Source organism: Oenanthe melanoleuca, chromosome Z (assembly GCF_029582105.1).
Source record: "Oenanthe melanoleuca isolate GR-GAL-2019-014 chromosome Z, OMel1.0, whole genome shotgun sequence".
NCBI classification, from domain to species: domain Eukaryota; kingdom Metazoa; phylum Chordata; class Aves; order Passeriformes; family Muscicapidae; genus Oenanthe; species Oenanthe melanoleuca.
The window spans coordinates 31262199-31282617 of NC_079362.1; positions in this window are offsets into that span (position 1 = coordinate 31262199).

Genomic DNA, 20419 nt, shown 5'->3' on the forward strand with positions numbered 1-20419 from the left:
TTACTCTGTTGAAAAAGATTTGGAAGATCTATCCCTCAGAATAGTCATGACCTGCACATGTGTTGTAAAAGACCCCCTAAGACCCAAACATACCTAGTAAACCCTACTTCCTCTGGGGACCTCATTCCTTGTTCCCACAAAGAACCATGCAGGAACTGGGGTTTGTGTGTTTGTGTGTGTGCTGCGTATGCTGAATGGAGGAGGCACTTGAGAGCCCTTGCTGGTAAGCATTTGGATACCTATAATGCCAAGGATAGGGGAAAGGAGGGAATTGATCTCTCTTGTGGACACTGTGCCTTGTGGACGAAGGTGACTAAGCCCAAAGCAGCAGAAGCCAGCTGGACACAGGCACTTCTGAAAAGCCAGCAGCTCCTGGTAGCATGCTGGTAGTTTGTTGAATGAGCTCATACTGTGAGAGACTTCAGCTCTTCAGAAAAGGTAAGTGCTCACCAGAGGTGTTCGTGTAGCTCCAGAAGATGACTTAGCTCACTTGTATTAAGATGACAGCATGGACCCCTTCCCTCACTGAACTTTGATGTATCTCTAAATTGAAACATTTCTTATGAGGGAAAGTTTCCAATAAATCCTATCCTTGCTACCATAGCTCAGAAATAATTAAAACTCCTCTAAATATCAGCTGTTCTTTTCAGGTTGGGTTCATTCCCAGAGCTGTTTTCGTCTCTACTAGGCTAGGTGTTTGACAGAAGCTGATGATGCCACACAAATTGGTAAATCAATAAAGCTGTGGACAAAAATGATGACAGTCAGAGAATTAAAAGCAATGAAGAATACTCATGGAATTTAAATTCTTTTTTCCCTGACTGCATGACAAGAAGTTCTCAAAGATTTCTTCAAAATGTGACAGCTGTGTCTGTCAACTTTATGTGCTCACTGCATTGAAAATCTTGTGAGTACAAGCTACATTCATAGGAGGAGTAACAAACAGCAAGAAACAGCAACCACTATTTTTCTATTTACAGTTAGTTTTTAGATTTCAACTTGGTCTGAAATGATGCGTGCTACATTATTAGAGATAATAATGGGTCTGTGACCATTTCCAGTACAAAGTCTGAATTTAAGGAAATTAATTCAGCTATACATATTTATACTGGGCAGATTCTTGATAAAAAGAATCCTGAAGTAGTAGCAAAAGTAATGTAAATAAAGTCATTCTTATGCAGGTGTAGTGATAAATTAGTGTCTAAATGATTAATAGTACTTCTGTCACACTGCATGAACTCACATAGACACATTGTAGGGTAATACTCAGTGTAGATCTGCTGAATTAACATTGCTGACTTAGAGGCTGTGGGGACACATCTAGAGCTGTGGTGCTGATATACTGGTATTCTGGTGACCAGAATAAGCTCAGGAAAAGGCCAGTCAAACAAATCAGTGGGGGCTGGAGAGAGGCAGACCACAGGGTCCCTAATCCAAGAGCAATGCTATGTGTATTAACTATGGTTCAGTCTAGTTTGGACCATACTGAACTGTGTAATTGAAGCCAATAAATTCTGTCCCTTCCCAAATTATGTGTCAGTGCTGTCCTCCCAAGTTATAAGTCTTCTACCACTAAGTAAAAGGCAATAAAGCCAGGGTTGCTCCCCAGAAAAGATGGTAAATTAAGTTGCAATACCTTTCCCAACACATGTTCCTGGCCATTTTTCCTCAGAGCTATTTAATTAAGCCAAACAATAATAAGTGAAGTGTTAATAGCATCCTTAAGGCAGCAGATCTTTTTCTAGCTGTCTTGGTTTAATTTAGGTTTGCCAATTCTAATTTATTCAATTTCTCTGAGATGGATTAGGACCAAAAACAGGCAGGCCTAAAAGTTAAGGGGGTATAAGGAAGAAATTTATTGACAACCCAGAGAAAAGAAGAAATTTGGAATAAGATTTTCTCCTCCCACCCCCCACCTCCCTGTGTATGTTCTTAAGAACAGCATACAGGAACACTTTAGTCAGTCTTTCACTTAAATAATTGTTTCAGTTCACTTCAAGCAGAGGAGATTCTTTTTGTCTGGCCATAGGGATTTTTCCCCCCACAAGAGAAAAAAAAGTTCTCTTGAGTCTCCACATTCACAGTTCGCATCCGCCTGGGAAAATCTGCAAATTGTGAAACTCCTCCCCTCTTCACAGCCTTCCCAGAGCTGTGTCTGTGGGCCATGTCAAAACTCATGGGGTATTACTTTTAAGAGAAAGCTGTTCAAAGGCAAAAGTTCTCTTCATTTCTTTTTTTCATCAAATGTCTCTGTTCATATTTCCTTTCCCTCGGGGCAAAGGATCCTTTTCTCAAACACTTCAACCCCCCCATGTGTTTCTCCACGATTTATAGGAATTTTCAATGTAGTCCAGTCCACCCCATAGCTTACAAAAAGATTTTTTCAGCCAATCTTTTCACGGCACCTCCTCAATCTCTTCCCATCCGGAAACTTGGCTCTTACTTCACTGACTTTATCATACTTTCTGCTTTATTCCTCTCATTCACGGGAGGACATGAGATCTGCAGTCTTATCCGAGCATTGGAAGGGTTGAAATGGCACACAGAAGGTGCAGAGAGCTGGGCCAGGCTGTGCTGGAGCCGTGCCAGGATCTCAAGCCGTGCTGGGGAAGGCTTTGCCTGCCATGGCTGCTCCGGGCTGGAGGCAAAGGCTTCTCCGCCTCTCTCTCTCATATCCAGCAGGGTCCCTGGCTGAAAACGGGGCAGGAGGGGCCAGTGGCTCCCAAGCCACCCCTGCCCGGCCAGGCCGGACCGGGCCAGCTGGCCTTACCTCCGCAAAGCCAGAAGTCAAAAGAGACCTCTTACTTTTACCAATGCGATTCATGGAGGCAAAGTAACTTCTCTAATTGGTTTCCCAGGCTGCCAATTATTAAATGAGCTGCTGATTAGTCCCAGCAACTCGCAGAGAAAGTTCTCATAGAGAAAAACCCCTCTCTGTGTGTGTGTGCGCCCTCCTCCTAGATGACTTTTCCATGCAAAACCAGCACACCAGTCTAAGTAAAATGTGTGAGCGACAGGGTGGAAAAAGAGCGGCTCATGTGCCTTCCTCTTCAGAGATTCAGTAGGTTGAGGCCTTCAGAACTGCAGGCAGCACATTCCTTCTTACAGGACTCAAGCACTGCATCAAAAGGGCATCCTAGACTTGTTCAGAGCTACAGGCTTTATTTTCTACTGTACAGAGTTGACTTATCATCTCTAAGGAGGCAACAGGTAATTAAAATCTGTGTTGATGCATATGATTAATAAGATGTGTATTATCAGGCTGTTACCAGCACTACAAATCAAGTAGACAGATACCACCCTACACAATGTCTATATGCACTTTCACAGAGTGATATGGGCCACAGTCAATCATCTGGGCTGTTACACACATTCAAAGCTAATTCAGAGGTTGGGACCCAGAAATAGCTAGAACTCAAAGTTACCTGAGTAAGATTTGCAACAGAGCAATCCAGCACTGCAAGTCTGACAGCTTTTCAGACTACTATGGGTCATTGAAAAGCACATTTATACCTAGGACTTTCACTAGAGATTCTCACTGAAGAAGAAAAAATCAACAAAGGCTGTCTTATTTCCAAGGACAGAACTTAACAGATTAACCATTCTATTCTTCTCTGATTCTTCTCTGTGCTAGGCCAGTGGCTCCAGACCAAGTCACCAAGCCAACCACAATTGGTAGCAAAAACTTTCCATCAGGCACAATAATTATAGCTGCCTCTTGAAGGCACTGCTGTAAGTAGCAGTAATTTAGTCTTTCCAGTGGATTCTTATATGTTGGGTAATGTCCACTTTTTTCATGTCTACCTAGCTTCAATGATGTCTACCTAGCAACAATGATGAGTCATAAATGCTGTGTTTCTGAATTAAGCTCTCTGTGTTTTGAAGGGTGGGGGAGATATTTTTCCTTGCATCTTAAACAGTAATGCTCTTTTGAAGGATAATAAAGTCATCGAAGTTGTACCCATTTATTGTTGTATCTTAAACTAAGCTCTTCTTGTCCAGCTCCACACAACTACCTTTGAGTGAATATGTCCCTCCTAGTGCAGTGTTTGAACAGGCTCATTGCAATGTTTCCACTGACTTCAGCAGCTCTTGCTTCAGCCTTTATCTTTGGAACTTAGTTTCTAAAAAAACCCTTTAGAAGCTTTCTACTTCTGTCATCATTTTCTCCCATCTTCTTTCCCTCAAGGATGTCTTTTTTAACCCACTAAGATCCATTCATATCAAGAAGGAGCTTGGATGTGAAGACAATAGAGAAAAAATGGGGCCATTAAAGTGTTACACTCTTAAAAGCATTGTCTTTCCTTTTGGTCTTGGCTAAAATCAACTGTTCACCTGGATCTCTTGTCAAGCAACAAAAACTACTGTTCTGAGGCTGCCACACAAAAGATACCCAGCTATGCTTCTGGTGATTGATTTCTTTTTACTGCCTAACACTCCTTGGAGTCTGAGAGGCACTAAAGGTGTATGTATTTTGCACCAGTTGTAAATAAATTCATAAGAATTCAGATGTTTTAGTGGTAGGAGAACTGTTTGTTGGATATTAACCTATGACACTAAATTAATACTACTGTTTGTAAAGATTCTAGCATAACAAGAGATGGTTTGTACCATACCAGGTCAAACACATTGGACCATAACTGACTCCATGTTCACTTTTTCTGACATGGCATTAGCATCAGCCTGTAAGGTACCTCAGACTGTGTGCAGAAGTTCTTTGTCTCTAAATTTACATTTGTATTTGACTTCCTATTTGTACTTCCTATTTTTTGCTAGACCTATTTTGCTTCCTATTTTTTCCTGTTTTTTGAAAGCGTCTGAAATTAGGTGCATTGGATGTGACTGGCCGTTAACCAAGTAAAGAAAATAATTAGGTATGCCTAATGTGAAATCTTTCATGTACTCTCCACTCCCAGTGGGTTGTGAAAAACACTCTTTTTCTCTCTGAAAAATTGCATCATCAGAATGTTTACCCTTATTCCTCACTTTTCTTGAAAATTTTAGAAAGCCATATGTATAGTAACGTGGGTTTATATTTTCTTAATTTAGTCTTTCAATTCTGACTCGGATTCTCTAAAGAGAGAACAGGGTTGTGAATTAATCAAGATTGAAATATAACAATCAGCAACTATTTGAAATCGAAACCTTCTTCAAGGTATATGTGACACAAGGAAATAACTCCTGCATTGGTATGTGCATTCTTAGATTCTTAGTACATTAGAGAACACCTTTTATCAATATTGAGTGACCTCATTTCACAGAATACTTGTAGATTTTAATTATAAGCTGCCTTTAGTTAATTATTTGCTCATTATCAGCTGTTCTTCTGCTGGCTGCAAGTCCATATGAATGTGGAAAAGTCTTAATGTGAGATAGCATTGCCAATTTTGTGGGTCTGTCAGTACTGCAGTAGAGAAGGTAAAGATTACTTAATTCCAGGTGTTGACTCCCAAGACAGGCTAGAAAATTTGGCTGCTCTCTTTCCATATCTTGGAGGAACATCTGTTATATAGCCTAGGCCAGCACATTTGAAGTTTTCATTATACAGCACACTTCCTTGGGATCTGTTTTAATTGAATTTGTATGTGAGGACAGCTATTGCATAGCACATGGACCATGCAACAGATGCTCCCTCAAATCGTGAAGCCAGTAGCTGAGAAATATGAATGATTACTAGAGCTGAGAGTCCTGGCAATTAGAGCAATTACAGGTGAAAATCCTGACTGGTCTTCAGGAGTCATTCTGTGGGCAGGTGCTGTATGTTTCTGAGGCTGTTTGCCAGGTGTACTAAGACTGTATTGATGCAAAAGCAAAGCCCTGCTTAGGGGTGAATTACTTGCATCCTGGTTTTGAGCAAACTATTCCTGTGACTCCTGGTTCTGTAATCTCTTGTTTTATGGCTTCCAGAACAGTGTCGGAACAGTGTCACTTTCAAGACATTAGAAGAAATGTAGACAAGAATAATTGCAGGTGAGGAAGGACAACAGAAGGGTATTATTTGGGACACTCTGCCAGAGGAACAGGCTGTGCACAGAACTGAAGTAATGCTTGTGTTGCATGGGAAGACAACCTTTCTGGAGGATGGCTTGATGACTAGAACAATTATTTTATTCTCCCAAGAAGCTACATTTCTTGTTCAGTCTTTAGGTCCTTCACTGGGCTGGGTTGTGCTTCTAGAGGATCAAGTAATTGCCACAGAAGTGAAGGAAGACAGAAAACTTTGGACCATAGATAAGAAGCAATGGTTGCCTCCACTCCATGCAACAATCAGCACAAACAGATGATCTGCCCAGCATCAGGTGGGACAGAAGAAATGGATCTGCCCTTAAACAGATGCTCTTTATTTGAGAAAGGTTGCTTTTAGACAAAATGCACACCTAGGTATTTAGAGCTAAAGTGCTCTACTTCTAGACTTTGAGACCCTGTGTGTGTCCTCAGGGAGCAAATCTTTATAGAAATAAAAGAATATAGAAATCAAATCTTGGTTTTTCTAGCTTAGAACACCAGCAAAGTACTGCAGAGCCCATGCTAGGAACTTCAGCTAAAAGTGAAGTTCAAGATCCAATCCTTGTGGAATGGTCTGCTCAACAGTTTCAATAAAAGTGGGCAATGAATAAAGGGGTTGTGACATGGCACACATACTACTGTGGAGACTGAATAATTTGTGTCAGCTTTGGGGTTTTTGCTATCAAGTTTGTATTTTGTTGGGCTTGTGTGAGATGAGTTCCAGGGACACATTTACAAAATGTTTCTGCTTCACATTTAGGAGTTTAACTTGTGGCACTGCTTTGAACTTTACTGATCCTGCTTCACATCTGAAAGGATGTGTATACACAAAATCCAAAGTATAAAACAAAATTGAAAATATTTCTTCTCCTCCCCTTTTGGCAGGAATGACTCTTTTACAGAGTCTTATCCAAGGTTTAGGGGTGTCCCCAATAACTGGAGAAACAGAAGGTTTTTTTCTGTGAGGGCTCAGGTGGAAATTCTAGCTGCTGAAGAAATTGTCATCTTTGCAACTGCACTAGTAATAACCAATTCTTTCTCTCTCTTGGTTTTATGTGTGATCTTTAATATGACACTAATTCTATTTTGTTGAGAATCTAAGAATAAAATTAATTTTCTGTTTTTGCTGAAATTAATTTGTGCCTAATAAATACCAGTATTAGTGAAAGATATTCTTGTACAGAGATAATTGTGTCACAGAAGAGAATTAAGAAACAGACAGAAACCTTTCCATCTTTCAAAGGTTATGCCTGTATCTCGATAATCACACATGCCCTGAGACTTGGCTAATTGATATTACTGAAACCACAGCTAGCAGGACAAATTGTATTTCTGATGTGTTAATGAAAATGAAATTAGAAACTCAAAAAGTCAAAAACCCATTTCAGTTCACACACAATTTACTTTTACTCCTATTTCAGCATATTCAGTAGTTAATCATCATGTTCTTTTCCTTTCATACTGGCAGTTTGGTGAGGTCAATGAATGCACAAGAGATGTCCCCATATTAGCATTCAAAGGAAGACTTAGGCTTTGAAAAGGAGGCAGCTGTCAACTGGAGTTTTTTTTCCCTGTAAAATTCAGCTTTGTGATTAGCTCTCTTCACTGCTGAGATTAATAAAATATGGTAGTGGTATTGTTTAATGAAGATGCCCACATCTTTCTTCAGCTGCATTTATTGCATTTACATGTGAAACTACTGTTTAAATCCTGACCTAAAATGATCTTTTTATCAAGATCATTTTCCTTGCACTTGCTTTGCATTTGATGTGGTGAGGTTTTGATCTGATCTGACCCCATTTTCTTCTTCACACTAGTGAATTTAAGCCTTTCCTAAACACATTCACAGGTAAGAACCTTCCTTCAGAAATCTGAAAACCAATTTCTGCAAGGCAGCATATGCCAGTGGCCAGGTCCTGACACCCAGAACTTCCTGAAGATTGCTGGAAGGATGTGCAGGTACATGTGATGTTTCACAGAGTGAGGCACACTTGACAGCCTCTCTCCTAATTTGAAAGTTACACACATTAGCAAGAAGTTGCAAGCATGTGTGCTTTGAGAGGTTCTCATGCAGATGCTCCCACCTTTCTAAAGGCACAATCTACTAGTTGCTCTTGAAGGTATCTCCAAGGCCTGCTGTTGGATGAGTCACCTGAACAAGGGCTGGATTTCATAATCAGCCTCATATTGAGAATCTGTGACCTCTGGGTGCTTTTCCTTGCTCCTCACTCAAAAACTCTGGCACTGTAGGTGATGTGTATCTGAAACACCTGAGGCCATGGAGGGAAGTGAACCTATGCACTCAAGCTGTTTTGACTAAAAAGAAAGAACTAGCTTTGGAGAAAGTGCAGACTGAATGTGATAACAGTGATTTACACACTGCGTTTGCTGGGTGGTGAGAAAAATGCATCTGTGGCTTTAAGGGTCCAGTGGTTTGTGCTTGCATTCTTATAAGCTCTTCCAAATGTTGGAGTGCTGAGTCAGATGAGCAGGAGGTGCACAAGATGATGAATGACTTATTTGCCACTCCCTGGATTTTACCATCATCTCTGTTTACCTAAGGGAAAGAAAGTCTTGTAATACAGTAGACACTGCTAACCTGATTAGACTTTTTTTCAGGAAGGGGTGGTGGAGCTTTAGGAGGTGGTGTGCTGGTGCGATTACACTGTGTGCTGAAAATGAAGTGGCTCTTCTACGACATCCCAAAAGTCAAAGAACTTCCAATTTGCCATGTATAATGTCACAGGAGATCTGATCAGTGGGCAGTTCACTTCTGGACTTCATTCTGTCATTTCATCTGCTCTTTGTGTGTGAAGTATCTACAAGATGAGGTAATCTGAATTGTCATTCCAGAAGATTGTCTGTACTAGAAGACTGATGCTTCTTCATAAGCAAGGTATCTGGTTAACTGTCAGATATGCAACAAAATACTTGTAATCTCTAAACCCACAACTGAGATGCCCAAGCACTCAAAGCAAGTAGTTCTGTACTCTTCACCTTACTGTTGGCATCAAAGTTATTTTTTTTTTAATCTGGATTCTTATGCTGGCCACTTATCATGATTTTGATCAGTTTAATAAAGTATTTGGACTCTTTCTCTTCACTGATTCAGACAGCCATCACAAATCAGTGTCCTTCAAAAGAACAAGGCCATTAGCCTTCCAGACAGATGCTGCCCCTTCGTTTCATAGTTTCCACTATGATGCCAGGAGACTTCCAGTAGTGCTACAAATCTGCATAAAGCTGATTGTGATCCTGCTTTCATTAAGACACACTCTCATTCCCAGGCTATTTCTTTGCCTCCAGTACCACAATTTTCTTTAGGTTCATAATTACAAGCTGCTTGATTGTAATTTCCGTTGAAAATCATGACTTTAAGGTACTGTCACTAAGTCTAGAAAGGCAACTCTCTTCATATAGAATCCCTCAAAGCTAGTTGTTGATTCCTTCTCTTGCTGTAGTGGAGGAGGAAGTCCAAACATTTATGATAAACACTTTAAATATTATAGATTTTGCAAGTGAAATTGAAGGCACATTTCATTTAATGTTTTTTTTTGCTTTCCCTTTTCTCCCTCACAGTGTCACTCTAAGTCAAAGATAGGCTCTTTGACTGCTTTAACAGCATTTTCATATATTAAGATTTAATTTTAAGTGTAACACTAACTTCACTGTTTTTCTGATGCTTATTTCTGCATAATTACACCATCTATGCAATTTAATTCACTAGTATGTACTCTGCCCTTTAACGCCTTTAAATGTCACTTGGGGGAATTCAAAGTGTACTTTAACACCACAAACCACCTGATGGCTTGAAACTGAGTTTTTTTTCCCTGCTGCTGCTTTATAAATGAGCAATTAAGTTGCTTAACAGCTGCTCCCAGAGCTGACTTCTCTCTAAGTTTGCTTGCAAGGGGAATTAATTTGGTCTTAATTTCTAGAGCAGCCGTTTCCCAAGCACTGCCTTCCTTTAGACCTGTGCAAGCCATTACACTGCTTCTGGTCAGCTTATCAGCACTGTGGAACAAGCTGGTGATGCTTTCAGACTGTCCTGGTACAATGTTAAGTGGAGGGCCACAATAACACCTATTCTCTCATCCACAATCTAAATAGACTGCAAGAGCTTTTTAGGGTAGAATTTGACCTATGTGATGGAGAAACAAGTCCTTCCAGGAATGAAAGCAGCCCCAGGATATTCTGACGAGAAAAATCTCAAGGACAAGAGAGTATTTAATACTGCAGATAGGGGCAAGCATTATGCACCTGTATTAATCCCTCTCTACCAATATATCTGCTTGTGAATTCTCCCTCTGTTGGGATGACCTTTTAATGAGCTTGACTTTTGCTAATATATATATAGTAATATATGTATTTATAAATTTTAAAGTCTATGAGGAAAGTAAAATAAATATTTTTGATTGTTTACACTAACAAGAACATTTCACACCCAAGCATTTGGTGCTTCTGTTGTTGTGTGGCTCCATGACCTCTGCCATGGGACAAATATGTCTTGTGCCAGCTGAAAAAACCAGATCAGATGTTCTCCTTTCCTCCTTTGCTCAGCTGGCATGTATTCTCATGTTTGTTGCCCTCCTTTGGACACGTTTTAATGTTTTTAATATCCTTCTTATTTTGTGAAGCCAAAACCTGCACACAACACCTGATGTGAAGATGCACCAGTATCATGGGATAATCCCTGCTTTGGACTGGTTAGAGTCTGTGTGCTTGATGCAATACTTAAAGCACTTTTGGGCTCCACTTGCACTCACACTGAGCTAACACTCAAGGAAAACCCCTAATTCCCTTTCTGCAGTGCTGTGTTCCAGCCTCTAGTCTCCAAAACTCTACAGACATCTGGGATTACACCATTGCAAGACCTGACTCCAGGCATTTATCTTTGTTAAATTAATATGGTTGGTGAATCCTGGCACTCTAATCTGTCAAGATCTCTCTGTAAGATCACTCTATGCTCAAGGGAATCCACAGCTCATCCTAGCTTAGTATCTCTGCAAAACTGCTTAATGCACACTGAGCTCTGGGGTCCAGGTCACTGACAAAACACTGAAGAGAGCAGGGCCTGAAATTGTGCCCTGGGGAACACTATAGTGACTGGCCACCGGATGTTACTCTGTTTATTTCAGCTATTTGAGCCAGAGGCTTCAAGGTAACTGTTCATGCAGTATGTGGGTATGGGGCACTTTGTTCAGAAGGGTACAGTGAAAGTCAGAGTTAAAAGCTATTCAACAATAAAAACCCACACATCCACTGCATTTCATTTGTCCACTAGATAGGTAACCTTTTCATAAAGGGATATATTAAGTTAGCAAGGCATCACTGTCCCTTCACAAACCCATGTTTGTTTTGACTAACAACTGTATTTCCTCTGAAGTGCTTTTCAATAGTTCCCAGAATAATGTTCTCCATAATTTTACCAGACACTGAACCGAGACTGACAGGTAATTACAGACTGTAATTACCAGGGTCCTCTTTCTTGCCCTTCTTGAAAATAGGGATTATATTTGCTAGCTTCCTGTTGACTGAGACCTTTACAGATTCACAATACTGTTGATAAATAATGAGGTCTTGCAATACCATCAGCCATCTCTTTCAGTATCCTGGGATGAAACCCATTGGGCCCCATGGACTTCTGTGCATTCATCTGCAGCAGAAAACTCAGTACAAGTTCCAAGCTGACTGGGAGCATATAATTTCCACAGTTGTGGTCCTCCACCTGAAGCTCCAAAGGTCACAAGGACCTCTGTTGGTGTTAGAGACACATGTGAAGAAGGATTAAAATGTCACTTCTTTATCCTCAGCTCTGTTTGTGAGGTGACCAACCTCCTCATGCAATGGACAGGATTATTCCTGTTAAAATACAAACATTTTAAAAAGCCATTCTGCCATCTATCACAGTATGTCTGTCTTCAGCTCCAGCTGAGCTTTGGCCATGTGAATTTTCTTTCTACAGCATCTCAGTAGCCCTCCTGTGTAGCCTAAATTTTCTTCCAAAGACCGTACAATTTTTTTCCTCCATGTTCCAGAAGGAAATTCCTGTCCAGCCAAGCTGAACTTTTGCCTCGCTTGCTTGAATTTTTACACATACTTTTGTTCTTCCATTCTCAAAAGATAACTCTTAAAAGCATTTATGGACTCTCAATGCCCTTGAAAACCAGTTCCTAGGGGACTTTTCTGACTGGTTTCCTGAGCAATCTAAAGCCATCTCTTCCAAAAGCCATGGTAGAAGCTCTGCTGACAGCTTTCTGCATAGCACCAGTCTTTAAACTTAACCATCACAGTAGCCAAATCAGCCCCTGATCATCACAGCATCCACAAGACCATTTTATTTACAAACAACACATCTGAGAAGTTGAATTTGCCCATGAGAACAACTGATCTAGAGATTTCCCTTACCTCTTTACAGAATAATCATACAACACTGTCACAGCATGCTGGCTGGGTGACCTGTAGCATTGCTTGCATTTTGTTATTTTGTTCATTTTTCTGCTTTTCTTTACCCAGAAACCCTCAACATGTCCCCAGTTGCAAGTGCTGTAAGTCCAACCCCTGCTTTACACCAAGTGCTATCCTTTCACCTCAGCTTCCCTGCCTGTCTGATTTGTTACTGCCCACCACAGTATTCCAGTCACAGGACTCTTCCCACAGAGGCTCACTTATACACTGAGATAATCACAGTCCCCTCTTCAGAGAGAGGAACTTGGCTGGGGGAGGATGAGAAAACAATCAAGACTGATTTTGGAAGCTGGCAATTGATCCCAAGATAAAGACTGCTGGTCCAAAGAGTAGAAGGGCCATGAAAGCTAGGGAAGAGTCCTGGATATGAAGAGATGCTTTGCAGCATGCCTGGAGTGGGATGCCTGTATGACCTTCCTGCTGCATCTGTGAAACCTTGGGTAGGGAGGACTGACCTAGGGATAGAAAAGCTGGTTTTACACTAGAAAATATCCCTTTCCCTGAGGTTTCTCTCATGTGCTTCCAATGACCCATGACCAACTAATGATAGACACTATGGATCTTTTACTTTCACTGTCATTTCACCTGATTAGTCTACCTTCTTTCTTAGTGCTTCCCACATTTTCCTGTTGATTCACTGGAGACCTTGCTATGCCTCAGAGGAATTTCTTTTCCTTTCTTTGACCACAAGCAGTAGGAGAATATTGCATTTTTAATGATGTTGACTCAGACTAAATGCAGACTTGCAAACTCAGCAAACAGCAGCTTGGCACACATAACTCACCATTTTCAAAACATTTTGTGGGTATCTTGCTCTAAAATCATGTTTGCAGTGGTACATGTTCTATAGTTTTCATGCTTCCAGTCTCTCTCATTATTTTCCTTTACATTAATACTTCTGGAGGGATGTAGAAATAGGGTTAAGCTGTGTCTCAGGCAGCTCTTCAAAGCTGTAAACATGATGTCACCCAAAGGAGAGATTGCTCATATCCAAGTTGCAGCACCAAGGTGTGGCCATTGTCAATTCCTTGGGTAAAAAATTGATACACTGAAAAATGGAATAAGGTGTTCTCTGTCCTCAGTGGGAACAAAGAGCTAGAAATGTGTTTTAAAAACCACAAGGAAAATTTAGTTTGTGAAGACAAGAAGAAAAACTTTCAGGTAGCAAATAGATTTCTGTTTATACCACTTGTGTTTAGAATTCTCCAGATGGTCCTCCAGCTCCCAAACAAAACTTGAGCAACGCCCTCACTGTCTGGATCCTAAATGAGTGCAACAGCAACTTCTTTCATCCTGATCAGAGGTCTACCCTGGTTTTCCAGAGTAGCACTCAGACAATTGCATAAACCAAATAGTGTGTTAGGACTAATGAGGCTGTAAAAGAGTGTAGAAAGCTATGTTGCATTTATTCACTCTGTGCTGTGCATCAACTTTGTGTGCTAATCAGGAGAATATAAAGACTATATATTTCATGTTAATTATGATAAAGCAAGAGGACAATTTGATTAATGTTAGCAACATAGTTTTGCCAGGTGATCTACTTGCTTAGAAAATAAATAACCAGAACCTAATAGCCTTGGGGCAGGCTTAATTCATTCTTGTAGAAAAATGTTTTAATCCTGCTTACTGATGGTCAAAATAATAATCATGTTACATACAATTCACAAATGTGCTGTCAAAGCAAACAGGAATGTAATTAAAGACCATCCTTTCAGGGAATTTTATGACATCCCATGATAAACATAATTAAACTTCTTGGGAAGCTGAACACTTAAGCTGAGTTAGCCTGTGAGGTATCAAAAATGCTGCAGCTGAGGTATGAAAAAGAACTTTGGATCTATGACAGCTGGAAACAGGGGAGACTTGTATAAAAAATTCCTTTTTCCTGGTATTTCTCCTATCCCTCTTGTCAAATCAGAGGAGAAAACATTTATTCTTTTGGATGTCTTCTGATCAAGAGAATTATGTATGCTGGAGAAAAGTCGAAATACTGGCGGTTCATGCTGCATTGCTACCAAAATATTCGAGCTTCAGCCAATCCACAACTCCACTGGAAAGCCATTTCAGTTGAGATTCTTATTTGGCCCCATCTCTGTGAGATCCCATGTGCTGCAAAATGGACCTTAAAGGGATTCTGAGAGACCACCTCCCTGAACAGACACCATTTTAAGGAGTTCTTCTTTTTTCCCTCTGTGCTGTCACAAAAGCTGGACAAATCTTTCCTGCTGCAATACAGAAAAAGGCACCAGCCAGATTCTGATCCTCCCTGAACTGATGGCAGAAACAAGCTGTTAGCTGCATGTCCAGCTAAGACTAGATTACCACTTCAAGAATGAGGCAGTGAGAAATAAACACAAGGAGGAATGGCTTCTTTGAGAATTAAAAGCCTGAAGTCCAAGGAAATTTTCTTTGTCTGGTTTCTTTTAATAAGCAGGATTGAAAAAAAAATCATTCTGTAGATGAAAAGAGCATTGCAGAAAAATGAGCCAAGCCCCCTGGAGAGGCTGGCTGTCAGAGTTGTCTTGCTGTTCAGCAGGTACTCAGCCAAATCTATGGAAATCTGGCTTTCCACTACAAACTCTCATGTATATCTATCACTCTCAAAGAGCTGCTGGAGGTCCCTGAGCAGCCATACTTTATGGGTTTCTCTTCTCAGTCTTGCACTTCCATGAACAAAAGTGTGTGATATGAAAACTGAAGATAACCTTGTCCCTAACAGAATTTCTTTTTCTCTCCTTTCCTCTGTAGTGGCTGAGCAATGCTGAAAATCCAGAGCTCTCATATTGCAGCCTTTTGTGAAGTTGTGGTCTTGCTCCTAATAGGCTGCTCTTCCAAATCAGAACTAAATCAGCTTCTCATTTGAACCCTGATATTTAAGAGTTTCTGGGTTTTGTTGTTTTTTGTTATTGAGGGAACTTGGTGTCACAGAGAGAAAGTATCAGAAAAAATACATAGTTGGTATAAATTTCTGCTTTTGCTTTACAAGACAGTCTAACTATGTAACATACTGTTTTACTAGTGGTTTCACATAAACAGAAGATTAACCACAGTATGGAGATCTATTTCTGTATCAGTTCAGAATGGTAGGCTAAAAATGTAGGCTAAGATTTGCATAGCCCCTCTAGCTCTTCAATGGAAATATTTAAGCTCCAGTGAGAGTCCCAGACACATGTATTGAGTATGAAAGATAAGAGGCACTAATCTTGAAAATATAATCATTAATCTAGTTTGGATTAATTAGTTGTACATTACCCAAAAAGCATATTTAGTGTAATGACACTGTAATTGGAGTTTGACTCCTTTGCAATCACATCCTGTCATCTGATGCAAAGTGCTGGCTCATCTTCAAAGACCTTTCTAAATACATATTTTACAATGGATCTGGTGTTGCTAGAAGCCTGAGCCTTTCTACTCTGTTTTTGTGTTGATAAACCATTGTCTGCTTTGCATTCTGTGTCCCCTAGAATCTCCAATACTGGAATGATTGGACTAAATTACCATTCTGGTTTGTCAGAGCTTTAGTCTGAAGGAAGGTCAGCTGTTAAAAGCTGTGATCCAGTGGTGTAAGAGCCTTGGCACCAAGAAGGGTGGAGAAGGAGACCTTACTCTTGGCACAGCCTGCATGCCTGCACTCATGGTGCTCTGAGGGGGAGCAAGCTGGAGTGAGCTCCTCCTTACACCAGCACTGGGCTTGCGGGGATCCCAGGGAATCAGCAATCCCAGCAGGAAAACCGCTCTGTTCAGGAAAGGCCGAGACCCCTTGATGCAGTTGGCAACCTGCTTCTTCAAAAGGGCAACAAGTCAGTGGTCTATGCAGTGTAGGGCTGGTTTTGAAAAGGCTGCTGCTGCCTTCTCTCTACATGGAAATTTAAAGAGCTGCTAGAGTGAGACAAAGCACATTCACCAGGTCTGGCTGCTCCTGCCAGGGGCTGTTGAGCACAGATTTCTATAGAGCTGATAAGGAGACCAGGGTACATTTTTTTGTCATGGATTGAGTAGCCTGGAAGAGCTGTAATTTTCAACATTTCCACTGTTTACAACCCCGTAGAATGTAAACATATTGATATGGTTTGCCTTTCTGAAGAAATTGTTCTAATGGCCCAACTATGCACTTCAATCCACTCTTAAATCCACTTTGTTAGTCACAGTATGTATCTTTTGAATATAATTTTGTCTTCCATATTTGAACCAAGTCCATACAGAGTAGTGCACACAAATCAGACAATTGTAAAATGGGACTTATTTTTGGTTCCACATGCTTAGTATCTTGGTCTTCTGCAAGCTGTTGGTGCTCCTGAAGGATGGGGTGCCTTCCAGAGGGACCTAGAGAAGCTCGAGAAGTGGGCATGTGGGAATCTCATCAGGTTAAACAAGAACACCTGCAGGGTGCTGCATTTGGGTCAGGGTACTGACACAGGTACCAGCACAGCTGGGGATGAGCAGATCAGAGCAGCCCTGGGAGAAGGACTTGGGGGTGCTGGGGGTGAGAGGCTGGACATGACCCAGCCATGGGCACTGCCAGCCCAGAAACCAAACATGTCCTGGGCTGCATCCAGAGCAGCGTGGGCAGCAGGGGAGGGAGGGGATTCTGCCCCTCTGCTCTGCTCTGCTCTGCTCTGCTCTGCTCTTTAATGAGGGTGGTGAGGCACTGGAACACATTGTGCAGGGAAGTTGTGGATACCCCACCCCTGGTGGTGTTCAAGGCCAGGTTGGTTGGGTCTCTGAGCAACCTGGTCTAATTTAAAGTGTCCCAGCAGAGGTTTGTAACTAGATGATCCTCAAGGTCCCCTTCAAACACAAACCATTTTATGATTCTATGAAGCCAGGCTCCAATCTGGAAAATACTCTGAAACATGAGACTTTTCCTCACAGTCCTTCTACCACACTGATTAACTGCTTTGGAGAGCCACTGAACACCTCTGTCTATAGGAAAGAATGTCTGCTGAATGATGCTACTTCAAACTTGATCTGTTCATTCTAAGCAGGATGCTGGCAAAATGCACTGCAATTGTTTATGAAGGGGAAAGAAGGACTAGTCCTTGTTTATAAGAGGATGTTTGAACACTATATTTTGTCTTTGTGTGTCATGACAGAATGAAGTAGGAAATATTTCTGTGTCCAGCCCTGTCCATCCAATAACACAATAGAAGCATACACACAGATAAAACTGTTGGGAGCAAAACACTGTATTTAGGGATGTAGGAGGTCTGCGGAGTGTAGCATACAAGAGGGATTGTCTGTGTCAGGTTCATTCTCATGCAGTGGTGATTATGCCGTAGTAAATTTGTTTGTTGTGACTAGCAAACACCTACCTGGTAAGTGCTAAGCTTAAAAGCTTCACTTCAACATGATTTGAGCCTCTTACTGTGCTTGGTGAGTTGGAGATGCGTAGGGAAGCAGAATAGTTTGTCAGTGCCAGGATAAGGGGACAAGGACTGAATACCCTGTCCTTGCAGCTACCTGTGTAATGCAAGGCATTGGAGAGTATAAGCATGGGAGTTGAGGGAGGGAGTAGTGTGGATACTGAGAATGGAGAAGTTGGCAAATGAGAGTTTTGACTTCTGTAACACCTCTTAGGAATACAGATACTCCCCCCCAGTTGCCTACAGTGTCCTACTGCCCATGGACAGCTGCTCCAGGGCAGTCCAGCTGTCTTCCTAGATGAACACTATGTCATGCCAAAAAGCAATGGGAATGGAGGAAGACCATTTCTGTCCCAGAAGAAAGCTGTTCCATTTCTTGATAAAACCCTGTATTATGGATTAACCCCCAAGCTACTTCCTTGCTCCTTATAAGGAAGGGAAAGAGAATCTGAAGAACAAAAGTGAAAATGCATGGGTTGAGTTAAAGACAGTTTAATATGAAAAGCACAAGATGCCTGATCAAGCAAAACAAAATCATAAATTATTTTCTACTTCCCATCAGCAATTACTCAGCCATTTCTAGAAAAGCAGGTCTTTAGTATTTAACAGTTAATTGGGATGACTGTTAATTGGGATGACAAGTGTCGTAACTTTTAAATTACCACTTTCTTCCTTCTTTCCCCTGGATTTTTTTGCTGTATGTGATGCCATTGGATATGGAATATCCCTTTGGTCACTGGGATCAGCTGTCCCAGGTGTACTGTCTTCCAATTTCATGTGCACTCCAAGCCTGCTTGCTTGTGGGGTGGTGGGACAAACAGAAATGTCTTTGAAGGTTATTGGGAATGGGTGGTGAAGATTGCTTAAAGAAACTCTGTCAAAGGTATCAACAAAAGAAATTTTATTGCTAAATTGTGGAAGCCTGACAAAGTTCCATGGCAATGTTTGGTCTGTTACCACATAGATAAAGCACACAAAGGAGAGCTGAATTGGAATCCATCTGGAGTGACACACAACAGAGACTGGGGATGTGAGAGGGTGAGGATGGGGAATGTAAGGGTGCAGGGGGGGAGGGGAGACCCTCCTTCTGAGTCACAAGGTTCACAATGGGCCCCTTGCCAAACCCACCCTTGGAATTGCCCAGTGCTTTGTGTCTACGGGGTTTGGCAGCACTTAATCATTGACTGATGTAACTCCTGCAGAATGATTCCTTAAGATGTACCATAACCACAAGAGCAATTTGATTTTGAATCCAGGATGGCAACATTGGTGCTACACTTGCTATGCAGTGTTGAAGTCAGTTTTCACACACGCACACAGACACAGACATGTATATATTTAAGGATTCGTGTGTGTGCAAATGTACAAAGCACCTGTTTAGAGCTCCCCGGAGTTCAGTGAAATGCACACTTTGGTTGCCTTTGCCTCTCTCAGTGGGCAAAGGCTGCAGCCTCCAGCAGGGGGGACCAGCCCAGGCCCCAGGTCAGTTCTTGAAGCTCCGTGGAGTTCTCAGACCTGGGCTGGTGAGCACCGAGAGGCAGCAGCTGGCACAGCCCCTGGGGGCGTGGGACCCCCTGCACAGGGTTGTGAGCTGCTGGGCTCTAGTCTTCATCAGCTTCCAGCCTGGACTCATGGAGGTCGGTGGTTTTCTCAGAAGTCCAATAACTATAATTCTATTTCACTACAGCTGTGACTCACACACACACAAAAAGTTTCCAAGGCTATTCATCAGAAAGCAGAAGTTTGTTAAGCAACAGAAGTTCTGGGGAGCAGGCAGTGCTATCGATATGCTCAAAGGGAGCTTAATGATCCACAGCCATTAATTAGGACCAAGGCTTAAGAATTCCTGAGATCACAGAGCAGCCTGAGGAGATGGGGGGTAATGATCACAACACTTCACAAGCACTGCTCAGTGGTAACAAAAACACTGCTATTCTACCAACACTCCTTTGATCATGAGTCTAAAACATAGCACCACATGAGGTCCTATAAGGAAAATTAACTCCATCACGTCCAAAACCAGTACTCTCTACTTGCTTTCTTGCCTAACTCTGCTGGGGTATAGATGGGTAGCATCACAACTTACCACTTAGTGGGAGTTCCTTTGAAAAATGAAGGGGTCCTTTGTCTGAGTTGCTTGGAAAGGATATCTGACTCTTCTGTTTTCTTTATCACCACAAGAGGTAATTCTAATGGAGTCTACATGGTCTGTATTCAGTTGGAAAACACCCTTGCTAATACTTTATTTTGCTGTGCTAACTTTCAGTTGGCTTTTATACTTTTGGGCAGGGATGTAAAATGTATTCTGTCTTCTTTCTTGTTCAGTGGCTTGTGGAAATTTTTATATGTCATCTATGATGCTAGGCAGTAAAAATAATTAAATTTAACTTGAAAACCAGTTATATTTGTGAGTTAGTATTTGTATATCTATGTGCATAAGATCACTTCCTTGGCCCTCCGTGATGTCTGCAAACTTTCTTTGTAATGTCAGCCCTATCCAGAAGCAACATCTCCCTGGTGCAAGCCTCTAAGTCACATTTTCTGACTGTCTTGGGGGCGTTTGCAGGTACCTTATTGATTCC